Below are 13698 nucleotides of genomic sequence, written 5' to 3' on the forward strand. Positions count from 1 at the left end.
TTGAGCCCAGGTTTTGGCTTCCATAGCCAGTGCAAGGCAGACCAGGGTCACAGCCAGCCTTTGGACCTGGAGGCCTTGTACCTTCCTCTGCTCCTTCCTATTCACCTCTGCCTTCTGGTTCTGCAGGGCCAGATGCCACTGCACCCTCCCAGAACCCCTTCTGTCTGCCCACCTGGCTCTGGCTGGCATGGTGATAGTCTCTTTGCTGCCCCCACTTTCCATTTCTCTGTCTACTCTCTTGGCAGCTGCAAAGCAATGTTTTCAATTGTATGGAAAGTGGCATCTAACTGTGGGCCACCCGACTTCATATGTCAGATGTACTTAATACTAAGGCTCGGTGGGACTCAGCCTCCAAAACCAAGATCGGTAGGTCACAGAGCTCCCTAGAGTCTATTTTCAATGTGAATTATTACTTGGCAGACTGAGCATCATTAGTATTGGGTAGAACATGAAATTAGGCCAGATGCCCTGCTTGGGGGCCTTTGGAGTTCTACGTGATGAAGCTGGTGGGGAGCAGTTTATTTTTAATCTCTTTCATGGTGAGACTACAGCCAGGCAGCTCTCGTGGAAAGGTACCTGGGGGGGGGGGGCTGGGGAGATGGCACAGTCCATAAAGTGACGTGCAAGCAAGTGCTGAGCAGATCCCTAACACCCATGTTAAAAAGAAAAGAAAAGAAAAAGGCTGAGCACAAGGTCTCAGCAAAGGTCTAGTAGGGGATGGGATCCCTGGAGCTCATTGGCTGCCCAGCCTAGCCAATCAGCAAGCTCCAGGTTCAGTGAGAGGCCCTATCAAAATATGAGGTGGAGAGATAGAGGAGCATCTCTAAACTCACCTCTGGGCTGCATGCACGCTCTTGGGCGCACACCCACCCCACTCCCCACATACATATAAGGTGCCTTGGGAGTTTCTTGTTGTCGGGTATTGAGCTGATTTGCCTGTCTCCTGGTGCTGCCCACTAGGAAGCCCTGCTCAGCCAGCTTCCTTTCTGTGACTAAGGCAGCTTGGGAACCCAGAGTACGGGATCAAAGTACTCCCTGCTGACCTGCCCTAAGGACAAGAGGCACCAGCTGCCCTTATCTTACTGGTCTTCTTGTCAGACATTTGACCTACCTGACGTAAAAGCAGAGAAGAGTCATCCACACAGGCTAAAGAGATGGCTCGGTTGGTAAAGAGCGTTCCTGGTGAGCACAAGGACCCGAGTTCTGAGTTCAAGTCCCAGAACTCACATTTTAAAAGCTGAGCATGGGGCCAGTCATGGTGGCACACACCTTTAATCCCAGTATTTGGGAGGCAGAGGTGGGAAGATCTCTCTGAGTGTGAGGCCAGCCAGACTACACAGTGAGACCCTGTCTCAGAAAAAATTAAAAAGCCTGGAGGGACATACATGTAATCTCAGCTACCTGCCACCCATTTTAGCCCAAGGAAGTTCCAAGCCAGTGTGTGGCCTTTGTTTCAAAAAATAATGTAGGTGCCAAGGCTCAGGAAGCCTTGCAGAGGAAAGGGAGGAAGGAATGTAAGAGCCAGAGGATGGAGAGATGTTCCGTGGAACACTGTCTTCAGGACTTGGCCTGCGTCAGGGAACTCACTGCCACGAATGGCTACTGTAATAGGGTCACTGTGGCTGTGAGGGGATAGCATGGCTACGGCAACTTGTAAAAATAAAGCATTTCATGGTGTGCTCGCTTACAGTTTCAGAGGGTTAGTCCATGATCGTCATGGCAGGAAGCATGGCGGCAGGCAGGTCGGCATGGTGTTGGAGCAGTAGCTGAGAGCTTACATCTGATCCTCAAGATGGAAACAGAGAGTGAGTGAGACTGAGCCTGGTATGGGCTTTCGAAACCCCAAAGCCCACTCCCAGGGACACACCTCCTAATCCTTTCTATATAGTCCACCAACTGGGGACCAAGCATTCAAACCTGAGCTTCTGGGGCCCATTCCCATTCAAACCACCACAGTTACCTCCACAAGACCTGCACAGGATCAACCCAAGTAGATAAATCAACACAGGCAGCAGTTCAGAGAGGATTCAGAGCAGACATGAAGGGGGCAGGGCAATGTGTGGAGGGGAATTAGTGCGGCGGGGCGAGGGGGAGGGAGTGGATATGACGAAGATACGTTGTTTACATGTATGAAGTGAAAGAACAAATAAAAGATGTTCTATTAAAAATAAAGGTGGATGGCTCTTGAGGAATAGTGCCCAAAGTTGACCTCTGACCGGCACACACAATATCACACACACACACACACACACACACACAATCAGCTATCGAATCCAGTGAGTTCTTCATGTCTTGAGCTCCCCCTCTGAAGAAAGACCCATGGACTCAGTTTCCCAACCCAAAATACTTACCTTTGCTCGAGGCTGAAGAATACTCCCGCAGTGAACTTGCTCCTCTAACAAGGGTGGGGTAGGACACCTCTTGAATTGTCTTGTTGGTTAAGGATCACCATGGAAACTGTAGCCGATGATCAATGAACATGATAAAAACCACAGCCAAAACCAAGGGAGGCTGGCACCAGGTGTCTGCTGATCAGCAGGCAGGCTTCTGTCCTGCTGGACTCCAGGAACCCAGCACCAGCCCTCACCATGTGGAAGGTCTCACTGTATGTGCGCTCCGCGGCATACGTGTGGAAATCAGAGGACAACTTATGGGAGTTGGTTCTCTCCTTCTAACTGGGTAGGTCCCAGGGATAGAACTCAGGCTGTCAGCGTTGGCAGCAAGCACCTTTACCTGCGGAGCACTCTCACCGGCCATGTTTGATGGTATTATTGGTAGAATGTAGGAGGTAGAGACAAGTTTGAGTAGATAGATTCATCATTCTCTCTCTCTCTCTCTCTCTCTCTCTCTCTCTCTCTCTCTCTCTCTCTCTCCCCCCTCTCCCTCTCTCCCTCTCTCTCCTTCCTGGCCACCATGAGGTGCGAGGCTTTGCTCCCACACACTATCTTTACCGTGATGACGTCCTCCCTTGCCACAGCCCACAGCCCTGAGGCCGAGTGACCACAGACCGAGCCCTCTGAAATCAGGAACTAAAGGAAGCCTTCCTCTGTGTAGTGAGTATCCTTGGGTATTTTGTCACAGGAGGTGAAAAGCACACAGCTAGGGACATGGCCACAGCGACTAGGAGTCAGCGAAGGAGACAAAACAAGGATCGACTGTGACGGAGAAGGAGGAAACAGAACCAGAGACTAACTGTTAAGTGTAGCTGTGTGGGAAATTATCCAAGACAGTTTGAATACAATTTCTGTGTGTGGTTCTTGTCTTCTATATGATTTAAAAGACAATTGCACAAAGCAATAATTATAAATTTGCATTGACGGACATAGTATACGAAGTTGTCATTTGTATAACAATAACAGACCGCTGGGGAGAGAATGGAGCTATGAGAAAGCAAAATTTGGGCCACCGTTGTAATTAAATTAATACTAATCGGAACTAGATTGCTATAAATTAAGATGCTAATTATAGTGTCCAGGAAACCACAAAGAGAGTGACTCAAAAGAATGCATTCAAAGAAATAGGACTGGAAGCGGAGAGTGGTGGCGCACGCCTTTCCTCCCAGCGCTTGGGAGGCAGAGGCAGGTGGATTTCTGTGAGTTCTAGGCCAGCCTGGTCTAGTCTACATATGTGAGTTCAAGGACAATCAGGGCTACATAGTGAGACCCTGCCTCAAAGAGAGAGGGGGAAGGGAGGGAGGGAGGGAGGGAGGGAGAGGGGGGAGGGAGGGGGGAGGGGGAAGAAATAGGATTGGAGGGATGGTTCTGCAGTTTAAAGTACTGACTGCTCTTCCAGGATGGATGAGTTCCCATCCTCCACCACCATGTTAGGTGATGGTATCAGCAATGATGGTGGCGGCAGTGGCTACAGAGGCTCTGAACCCACACACTGAACACACAGGGCACATGTCTCTCCCCAGAGCATCCTCAGCACAGTGTCCTGATGTCATGAGACATAACCAGTGAGCACGAGGAAGAATCTTCTTCCCAATCCTGCCATCAGCCGTAGCTTCTACTGAAGTTGAAATCGAGCCCCAGGCCTTGATCCTCCAGAGAGACACGGATAGACCCAGGCTAAGTGGCACAGAGAGACTTTAAGGAGAGCCCAACCTCACACGCCTGTCCAAAATGCCAACTGGAGAGATGGCTCAGCAGTTAAGAGCACTTGTCACTCTTGCAGAGGACCTGGGTTTGGTTCCCAGCACCCACATGGTGACTCACAACCATCCACAGCTCCAGTTCTGACCTCCAGGGGCCCCTGGCATCACATGACCTACATACACACAAGCAGTCAAAACACTCATACACATAAAGTAAAATAAATAAATCTGAAGCAAAAGTAAACTGTGAACTGTTTTACCTCCCGCCCCCTCTGGTGGGGGTTATAACTCCTATCCCCTCTGGTGGCAGGGGCAGAGGTTGACTTCAGCTGTTGGTCTTCAGATGGGGTCCACCTTGTATTTTGTTTTAAGATACATACATAAAACAAAACCAACCAAGTGAACTAAGAGACCCAAGCCAAGCAAAAACGATCATCCTTCCTGTCCTTTGGCATCTCATGATTTCTAAAGGCAAACATAAAGAACAGAGTCAAAGGGCTGGAGAGACAGTTCAGCGGTTAAGAGCACTGGCTGCTCTTCCAGAGGACCGGGTTCAATTCCCAGCACCCACATGGTAGCTCACGACTGTCTGTAACTCCAGTTCCAGGGATCTGACACTCTCACACCAATGCACATAAAAATAAAATTAAATAAATTAAATAATAATAATAATAATAAAGAACCAGAGTCAAATCCTCACACAGACAATTGTGTTCTAACTAGTAGAAACCATATTCACCCATGACCCGGTTTAATCCCATATGGATTTCCAGATCCTATTTGCATGGAGTAATCCCAGTATCACCTTACAGCCTAGCATGAGGGAGATGGTTAAGCCAAATAGTATGCAAGTTATTTATCATCTCAGAAAGCCTTCACCTGAGCAGACCTGGGGGGCTGGGACATTTTTCATAGACTCGTGTGTGTGTGTGTGTGTGTGTGTGTGTGTGTGTGTGTGTGTGTGTATGTGTGTGTGTGTGCGCGCGCGCGTGCGTGTATGTGTGTGCGTGTGCGCACGCGCGCGTGTGTGTGTGTGTGTGATGTGTTCACACACCTTTGAGTGGAGACCACAGTGACATCTGATGTCTTCTTCAATCACATTACCTTATTTCTTGAGACAGGGTCTCTTATTGAACCTGGAGCTTGATCATTTGACTAGACTGGATCTCCAGCAAGTCCCAGGGACCCTCCTGTCTCCACCTGACCAGTTGTGGCGTTATAAGCATGTATCAGTGTGCCAGGGGATTCAAACTCAGGTCTTCATGCTTGCACAGCAAGATTCCACTTACAGAGCCATTTCCCCAGTGATCACAAAGATTCTTTTTTTAGACAGGGTTTTTCTCTGTAGCCCAGGCTGGCTTTGAAGTCCCCATAAAGCCCAGGCTGACCTTAAACCTGCAGTCTTCCTTCCTCTGCTCCAGAGCGCCGGGATGGCAGCTTTGAGCATCCATACAGCAAGCATAGAGACTTTTTTAATGCTCCTTCAGTCCACACGATCCAATCAAGAGCTGTCGCAGACCGTCGACTCCGGGAGGGGGAACATTTGCACAGAGAGGATTTGACTGTCTCTGGAAGCTCATCAAGGCCAGGGCTGCCAGCGTTCCCTTCTATCACTTTGGCCTTGACGGGCTGCTGGTTTCCCTTTGTTTTCTCAAAGAAGCATAAAGCAAATTTGCCCGCTCTGCAAAGCACTCCTATTCACGGCCATTGTCAGTGCAAATATTCTCAAGCACATTTAAAAACCCTGTTCAAGCAGAAGTAAGTCACAGAAGCTTGCAGCTTGGGGGTACACTAGCATGTCTTTGTCACTTGTCGTCACACAAGTGACAGTGTCCTGAGGGAACAACAGTCAACTCTGAATTTCCATGCTTAAGGCGACATAGATCACAAAGGGGCTACATCTCAGCCCAAAACTTGTGTGTGTGTGTGTGTGTGTGTGTGTGTGTGTGTGTGTTAGGGTTTCTATTATTGTGACAAAAACACCATGACCAAAAAGCAGGAGCTGATGCAGAGGCCATGGAGGGGTGCTGCTTACTGGCTTGTTCCTCACAGCTTGCTCAGCTTGCTTTCTTGTAGAACCCAGGACCACCAGCCCAGGGATGGCACCACCCACAATGGGCTGAGCTTTCCCTTATTGATCATTAACTAAGAAAATGCCCTACAGATGGATCTTATGGGGGCATTTTCTCAGTTGAGGATTCCTCCTTTCAGATAACTGGAGTTTGTGTCAAGCTGACATAATGTATGTCAGTACAGTGTATGTGTGTGTGTGGTGTAATGCATGTGATGTGATGTGTGTTTGTGTGTGTGTGTGTGTGTGTGTATGTGTGTAGTGTATGTGTGGGTGCAGTGTATGTGTGTGTGGTGTAATGCATGTGATGTGATGTATGTGTTTGTGTGTGTGTGGTGTGTAGTGTATGTGTGGGTGCAGTGTATGTGTGTGTGTGTGTGTGTGGTGTATGTGCATGTGATGTGATGTGATGTGATATGTGTGTGTGTGTGTGTAGTGTATGTGTGGGTGCAGTGTATGTGTGTGTGTGGTGTAATGCATGTGATGTGTGTGTTTGTGTGTGTGTGTGGTGTGTAGTGTATGTGTGGGTGCAGTGTATGTGTGCTGTGTGGTATGTGTGGTGTGTGTGTGTGTGTGTGTTTAGGCCTCGGACAATGAGTTAGAACTCAGTTTAGATCCCCAGCACATATATGCTTCTCACCTGTGATCTCAGCACTGGGGAGGTGGAGACAAGGGGATCTGTGTTCTTGCTGACCAGTGAGTTCCAAGTTCATTGAGACCCTGTCTCACAAAACAAGGTGGAGAGATGCTCAGTGGTTAAGAGCACTTACTGTTCTTGCAAAAGACCCCCCATTCAGTTCCCAGCACTCACAACAGTTTGTAACTCCAGCTCCAGGGGATCTGATGAACTCTTTTAACCTCCAAGAGCTCCCCCACACCAGCGGCATCCCTCACCCACAAATCAAAGTAAAATAAATCTTTAAAATACAATAATCAGGTGGAGAGTGGTGATTGAGGAAGACACCTGGCACCAACCTCTGATCTACACATACCACACACCACACACACATTGCACACATACCATACACACACCACACACCCATCTCACACGTACCATACACACACCACACACACACCACACACACATCGCACACATACCATACACACATCACAAATCATACACACACTATACACACCACACACCCATTTCACACAGACCATACACACCACACACACACCTCACACATACCATACACACACCACACACCTATTTCCCACATACCATACACACACGTACATACCATACACACACCTCACACATACCATACACACACCACACACACCATACACACCACACACACACACACCTCACACATACCATACACACACCACACACACCATACACACCACACACATTTCACACATACCATACACACCACACACACACACACACACACACACACAACACCATACACACACCACACACACACCACCCTACACACTCACACACCATACACCACACAAATGCGCACACATGCACATGAGCGTGCACACCCCCCTCATACTTGTACAGCCAGCACTTTGCTCACCCTGTCATCCGCCCAGCCTTCCTTTTTTTTTTTTTTTTTTGGTCAGGGTCTCTCACTGAACCTGGAGCTCGCCAGCTGGGCTAGACTAGCTTACTGCTCCTGTCTCGGTTTCCCCAGGGCTGTGACCACAGGCACCTTTTAACGTGTCCTCCAGGGCAGCCTCCCGCTTATTATGCAGCAGAACTTTACCAAATGAATTATCTCCCAGCCCCTCTTGGCTGAATTTTGTGGCCGGAAGGGTCACTTTGTCCTGCATGAGGTTCGGGTCTCTGCACAGCCCAGGTGGGAACGGATGTACAAACCACATCCCACTGCGCCTCTGGCCCAGGTGCTCCCACTGGGGCCCTCCTCACAGCTTCCTCTCCTGTTCTATTTTAGGGGTTCCCAGTGCAGCCAACATAGAATAAATAAATACAGAAGCTACAAGAGGCACCAAGCAAACAGGAAAAAAAAAAAAAAAAAAAAAAAAAAACCTTACATGCATGAGCGTGGAAACAGCTCCCAGGAGAGTTTCCTGAAACATCCATGGGGAATATTCAGAGTCACTTTGAAGGAACCCAGAGACCACCCATTTACAGGTCAGGAAACTGAGGCTCAGATTCTTGAAAAACAAAAAAAAGCCAAACTTTACCGTGTTTGTCTTGACAATATGTTCTTCACGCTCACACTGCCTGCCTCATTCTCTCGCTAATAAGATGCATGCAATCCTTTGCACCCCTTGAGATGTAATTTAAAAATAAATGCACCATTTGGCCTATTTACAAAGCAAGGTGTATACAGGGATCAGTTAACCTGGAAACCCGTGGTGATGGGGACTGCCTCACTGGGAAAGCCCAGGGTCAAGCTTCCTTTGAGGCACTGGGGATGCTAGGGCCACACTGCCAGCACCGGAGGGACACAGGACTCTGATTCCCTGCCTTCTTTCTGCTGAGACTTGCTCTACACACACTGTCCCTGTGCCTGGTGCACTCAGGGCCCTGACCTAGATTGTGGTTAGGCCTGAGTACATTGCAGAAAGTACACCATTCCATCTGTACGACTGCACAGCTGGAAACAGCTGGGCAAGGGTGTGCCCCCAAGGCCTGAGATGATGGCAACACTATACAGCTGGAGTCTGGCTCAGTTGTGCTGTGTGGGTCTTGCGGGCCAAAGAGGAATGTAGTGTGTGTATGTGTGTGTGTGTGTGTGTGTGTGTGTGTGTGTGTGTGTGTCTGTGTGTCTGTGTATGGGTGTGTTAGAGATAGGGTCCCTAACTAACCTGGAATGTGTTGATTTGGTCAGGCTGCCTGGCCAATGAGTCCCGGGGATCCACCTGTCTCTGCCTTTCCAATACTGGGATCACAAGCATGTGCCATCATGTCCAGCTTTTTAAGGGGACTCTAGGGGCTTGAACTCAGGTCCTCCTGCTTGCATAGCAAGCAGTTTACTGACTGAGCCATTGCACCAGCCCCAACCTGAAGCTCTTGATAATCTTTGCTCTGGAACTCTGGGAGAACTGGGGGTGGAGTTCTTTACAGTTCTGCTCCAGAAGGATGCTCTAGAATTCCTTTAGCCACACAACATCCCCACCAAGACAACCAGTTCTTTATTCCCGTCACAAAGATGAGGTGACTGAGACTTAAGAAACTGACCTGGGGAGGGCAGTGAGGTGGCTCTGTGGGTAAACGTGCTTGCTGCCAAGCTTATCATCCCGAGTTCCATCCCTGATACCCACATGGTGGAAAGAGAGAGCGGACTCCAGCAAGTTGTTCCCTGACCTCCACATGCACACTGTAGCATACACACACACACACTCACACACACACACTCTCACACACACTCACACACACACTCACACACACACACACACTACATAAAAATGTATAAAAGGAACAGAAGGGATTTGTCTAAGTATGCATACATGGTGAGAGAAGAGAAGGCCCTGAACGCCTATCCTGAGAACACCTGTCCTAGAGACCTGGGAGAATGGAACTGAGATCATCTGGTGTTCATCCAGCCCTGCCCCTAGCAATTATTACTGCACGCTTCTGAGGGGCCCCTGGGAGCCCAGGAACAGCCTCCAGCCATCTGCAAATGCCCAGGGCAAAGTCCTGCTCCCCAAGCCCTGGCTCTCTTCCTCCTTCTCCTCTTGTTTCTCTCTTGCAAATATTTACTGTTGCTTGGAGAGCTGTTGCCATAGTTACAGCATCCTCAGAAGCTGAGGGTCCAAGTTGGACTTTCAACTTCAGAATTCAAGAGCAGAGTAAGTGGGTTGCTTCTTAAAACTCTAAATCCACAGCTAATAGTGTCCCATCGCTGGGCAACTCCTTTGTGGACCGAATGCTGAGGGAAAAGAAAAGTGGAGTTCTGGGGTTGTGAGGAAACCCTAGCCCACAGCTCCAGGAGTTGTAGAGAGAATAACAATCACATAAACTTCCCTTGAGAAGGGGACTCTTCTTCTGGAAGGTCCCAGCCTCCACTGACACTGAGTTGAGATAGACACTATAGGAACTCTACAGTGGGCTGGTTAGCCACTCTGGGAGTGGGAAAGGATTGGCGGCTGGTGAAGGAATTCACCTCATCTTAGATCCTTTTTCTGTTGCTGCGATATAACAACAATAACCTCTCTCTCTCTCTCTCTCTCTCTCTCTCTCTCTCTCTCTCTCTCTCTCTCTCTCTCTCTCTCTCACACACACACACACACACACACACACACACACACACACACACACAGACTGATAAAAGCAACGTACGGGTTTATTCTGGCTCACAGTCCATGATGCAGTCCATCATGACGAAGAAGGGAGAAGGAACTTGAAAAAGCTGGTCACATCCCATCCGTAATCAGGAAGCAGAGATCGATGCATGCATGCTGCTGCTCAACTCCCTCCCTCCACTTACATAGTTCAGGACCCCAGCCAGAGAGTAGTGTTTTCCCACTTAATTAACATAATCTTTGGGCTGTATATGGGCCTAAAGACAGTCTAAGGTAAATTGTAATTAGGCTCTAGACCTGCAACATTCCAACCTCCCCACACACTTCTTTCCAAGAATTCTGGTTCACAAGACATAGTAGAGGGTAGCCTTGAACTCTTGACTTTCCTCATTCCACTTCCCAAGAGCTGAGACTATAGACATGAACCACCAGGCCCAGAGCTTTACAGATTGTTTTTGAAGATCTCTCAGCTGAGGATGGGTTGAGTATTAACTAGAGAGCAGCAGCAATGGGGGGGGGGGGGTTGAGCGAGCGAGCATTGGTCCCATAGGTGGGTGCTGAAGTCAGCCTCTGGGAAAAGTAGATTTGTTCATCATATGTGCCACTATGATGGGCACTCCTGGTTCCCAGAGAGAGCTGGCAGAGCTGGTGAGAGGGTGTATGCATCTGAGACCTGGGAAATAAAGGCAATGGCTTACTTCTATAAGATCTCCCAATGGGCAGATGCTCTAAAATAATGTATGGCTTACCTACTATGGTCAATATGTGGTGACTTGAAGGAATCAGGAACCTGACTGTAACTCTAAGTTGGGGACCACAGAGATGTAGGGAACTTTGGGTTACACTGCTCTGCCGTTCCTGCAAGTCCATTAGGAGCCTGGGCATCAGGGGAGGTGTCATTAGGGTTCCTGTGTCTTGGGGTTGCTTACCTGATCCAATCCAGACCTGTGTGTTTTAATCCTCCCAGAAGGAGGCCAGCATCTCTAGGAGGGAACACGGACTGATTTATCCAGGTTGTGAGATCTGGTCACTAGAGTGATTGCTGCCTTAAATGGATAGGTCCATAATCCAATACTGAGCGGGATAAAGGAGTTGCAATTAGATGCAAAGTCCAGAAGTGTTGTGCAGCATCTTGTTCTAACACACACACACACACACACACACACACACACACACACACACACCAAGGGTACATTGCTTGACACAGTGTCCTCTCTGGGCAGTTCAGCCAGCACGGTTCCTTCCTGCTTACATGCAGGGGTTAATGCTGCATACACAGCAGAGAGTTTTGAGGATGGAAGGTCTGAGGTGTATGTGAGTTACTCTTCTCTTTGCTGTTACAAAACACCTGGTAGAAGCAACTTAGGGAAGGAAGGGTTTCTTTGGGCTTGCAGTTTGGGAGTGCACAGTCCGTTGTGGCTGGCAGTGAAGACAGGACAGCAGGAGGTCGAGGCAGCTGGTCATGGGGCATTCCCAGTCAGGAGGCAGAGAGGGATGGATGCTGGCGCTCAGCTCTCCTTCTCCTATTTATTCAGTTTAGTAGGGTTTCAGCCCATGGGATGGTGCCACCAACATTTGGAGTAGATCTTTTCACCTCAATTAACATAATCCAGAAACGCCCTCACGCACATGCCCACCATAGGTGGCACTATTCCCTGGGCAGGGGTCTTGATTTCTGAGTGTGGAGAAGACAAGCTAAGCACTCACATACATTGCTCTCTGCTCTTGATTATGGATGTGATATGACCAGTTGCTTCAAATCGCCCCCCCCAGCCTTGACTCCCCACAGTAAGAGACTGTACCCCTAAACCACGGGCCATAATAAGCTCTTTCTCCCGTAAATTGCTTATGTCAGGGTATTTTATCACAGCAACAGAAAAAGAAAGCAAGAAAATATAGAATTCTTTTTTTTGTTGTTTAAAAATCTCATCTAGGTATGAGTCAGCTCAGGTCCTCTGAGAAAAACATACACCAACGTAAGATTGCACAGGATTCAATGTAGAGGCACGTTTGTCACAGAAAATGTAAAGCCGACTAAGGAGGGAACTACAGACAGCCACGCCTGAGCCTCCTGATGTGACTTTATTTGGAAATACGTTCTTTGCAGATGTAAGCTATAAAGTCTCCCAAGATGAGGTCATCTTCAATATAGAGTAGCCCCTCCTCACCCCCCCAAAAGGAAGGGGCGTTCAAGGCACATAGATATGAGGGGAGAAGGCGGTGTGAAGATGGAGTCACGCAGCCACGCAGCCACGAGAGAGGAGAGAGTGAGGAGACTAGGATTGGCAACCACTGGAGCGAGAGAGAGGCAGGAAGGTGCCCCACTCCCTGTAGCACTCAGGGGAACCTTGATTTCAGCTTCCCAGCCTCCTGACTGCCTAGAATGGACGGTGTGGTAGGCTACTCCATCTGCGATCATGCATTACAGCAGTCTGGGGAAGTTCACAGTATGAGATGTGGACCTTGAAGGTCTAACCAAGACAGGAGGGTAACTTGTTCACCAGAAGATTCCAGCATCCACAGGGATGGGCTGCCTCAGTGTCCCCAGTATGCTTGCCCATGGACGGGCAGCAGCTTTTTAGAAGCGTGCCTTTTGTGGGGGAGGGGGATGGCTCCTGTAAAACGCTTGCCATGCAAGCATTAGGACCTGAGTTCAATTCCCAGAACCCATATAAAAGGCCAGGTGTGGTTGTCCACACTTGGAATACACACCCCACACGGAAGTGTGCTATAGAACCAGCCATGATGACACCTGTTATCTCAACTCCCTGAAAGCAGAGACGAGAGGATTGCCCACAAGTTTGAAGCTAGCCTGGGCTGCATGTGGTTCCCTGCCAGCCAATGCAACATAGAAAGACCTTGTCTCAACCACCACCACCACCACCACGACCACCACCACGACCACCACCACCACCGGCCACTGAAATAAAAAGTTAAATAATGAACAAATGAGTAAATGAATGAATGAGTAAATGAACAAATGAAGTGTAACCTTTGTGTAGACACAGTCATAGATTTCAGAGGGAGCAGCTCTAGCTGTTGGGTGGATACCAGCCCCATGAGAGGAGGATGAGCAGACATGTTTTCGTGGTGTGGATGGACATAGAATGCTGACCCTGGGGAAAGAGAATAATAAATTGCTTTGCAGAAATATTGTTATAAAAAGCTTCGTGGCCAAAGGAATAATGCTAGTCTAAGGATCTGGGTTGCTCCTGCACAAGGCTTATCTCCGCTTGTCTGTCTTAGTCAGGGTTACTATTGTTGTGGTGAAACACCATGACCAGAAGCACTTGGGTAGAAAAGGGTT

The sequence above is a fragment of the Peromyscus eremicus genome, chromosome 23 (assembly GCF_949786415.1).
Source record: "Peromyscus eremicus chromosome 23, PerEre_H2_v1, whole genome shotgun sequence".
Lineage (NCBI taxonomy): Eukaryota > Metazoa > Chordata > Mammalia > Rodentia > Cricetidae > Peromyscus > Peromyscus eremicus.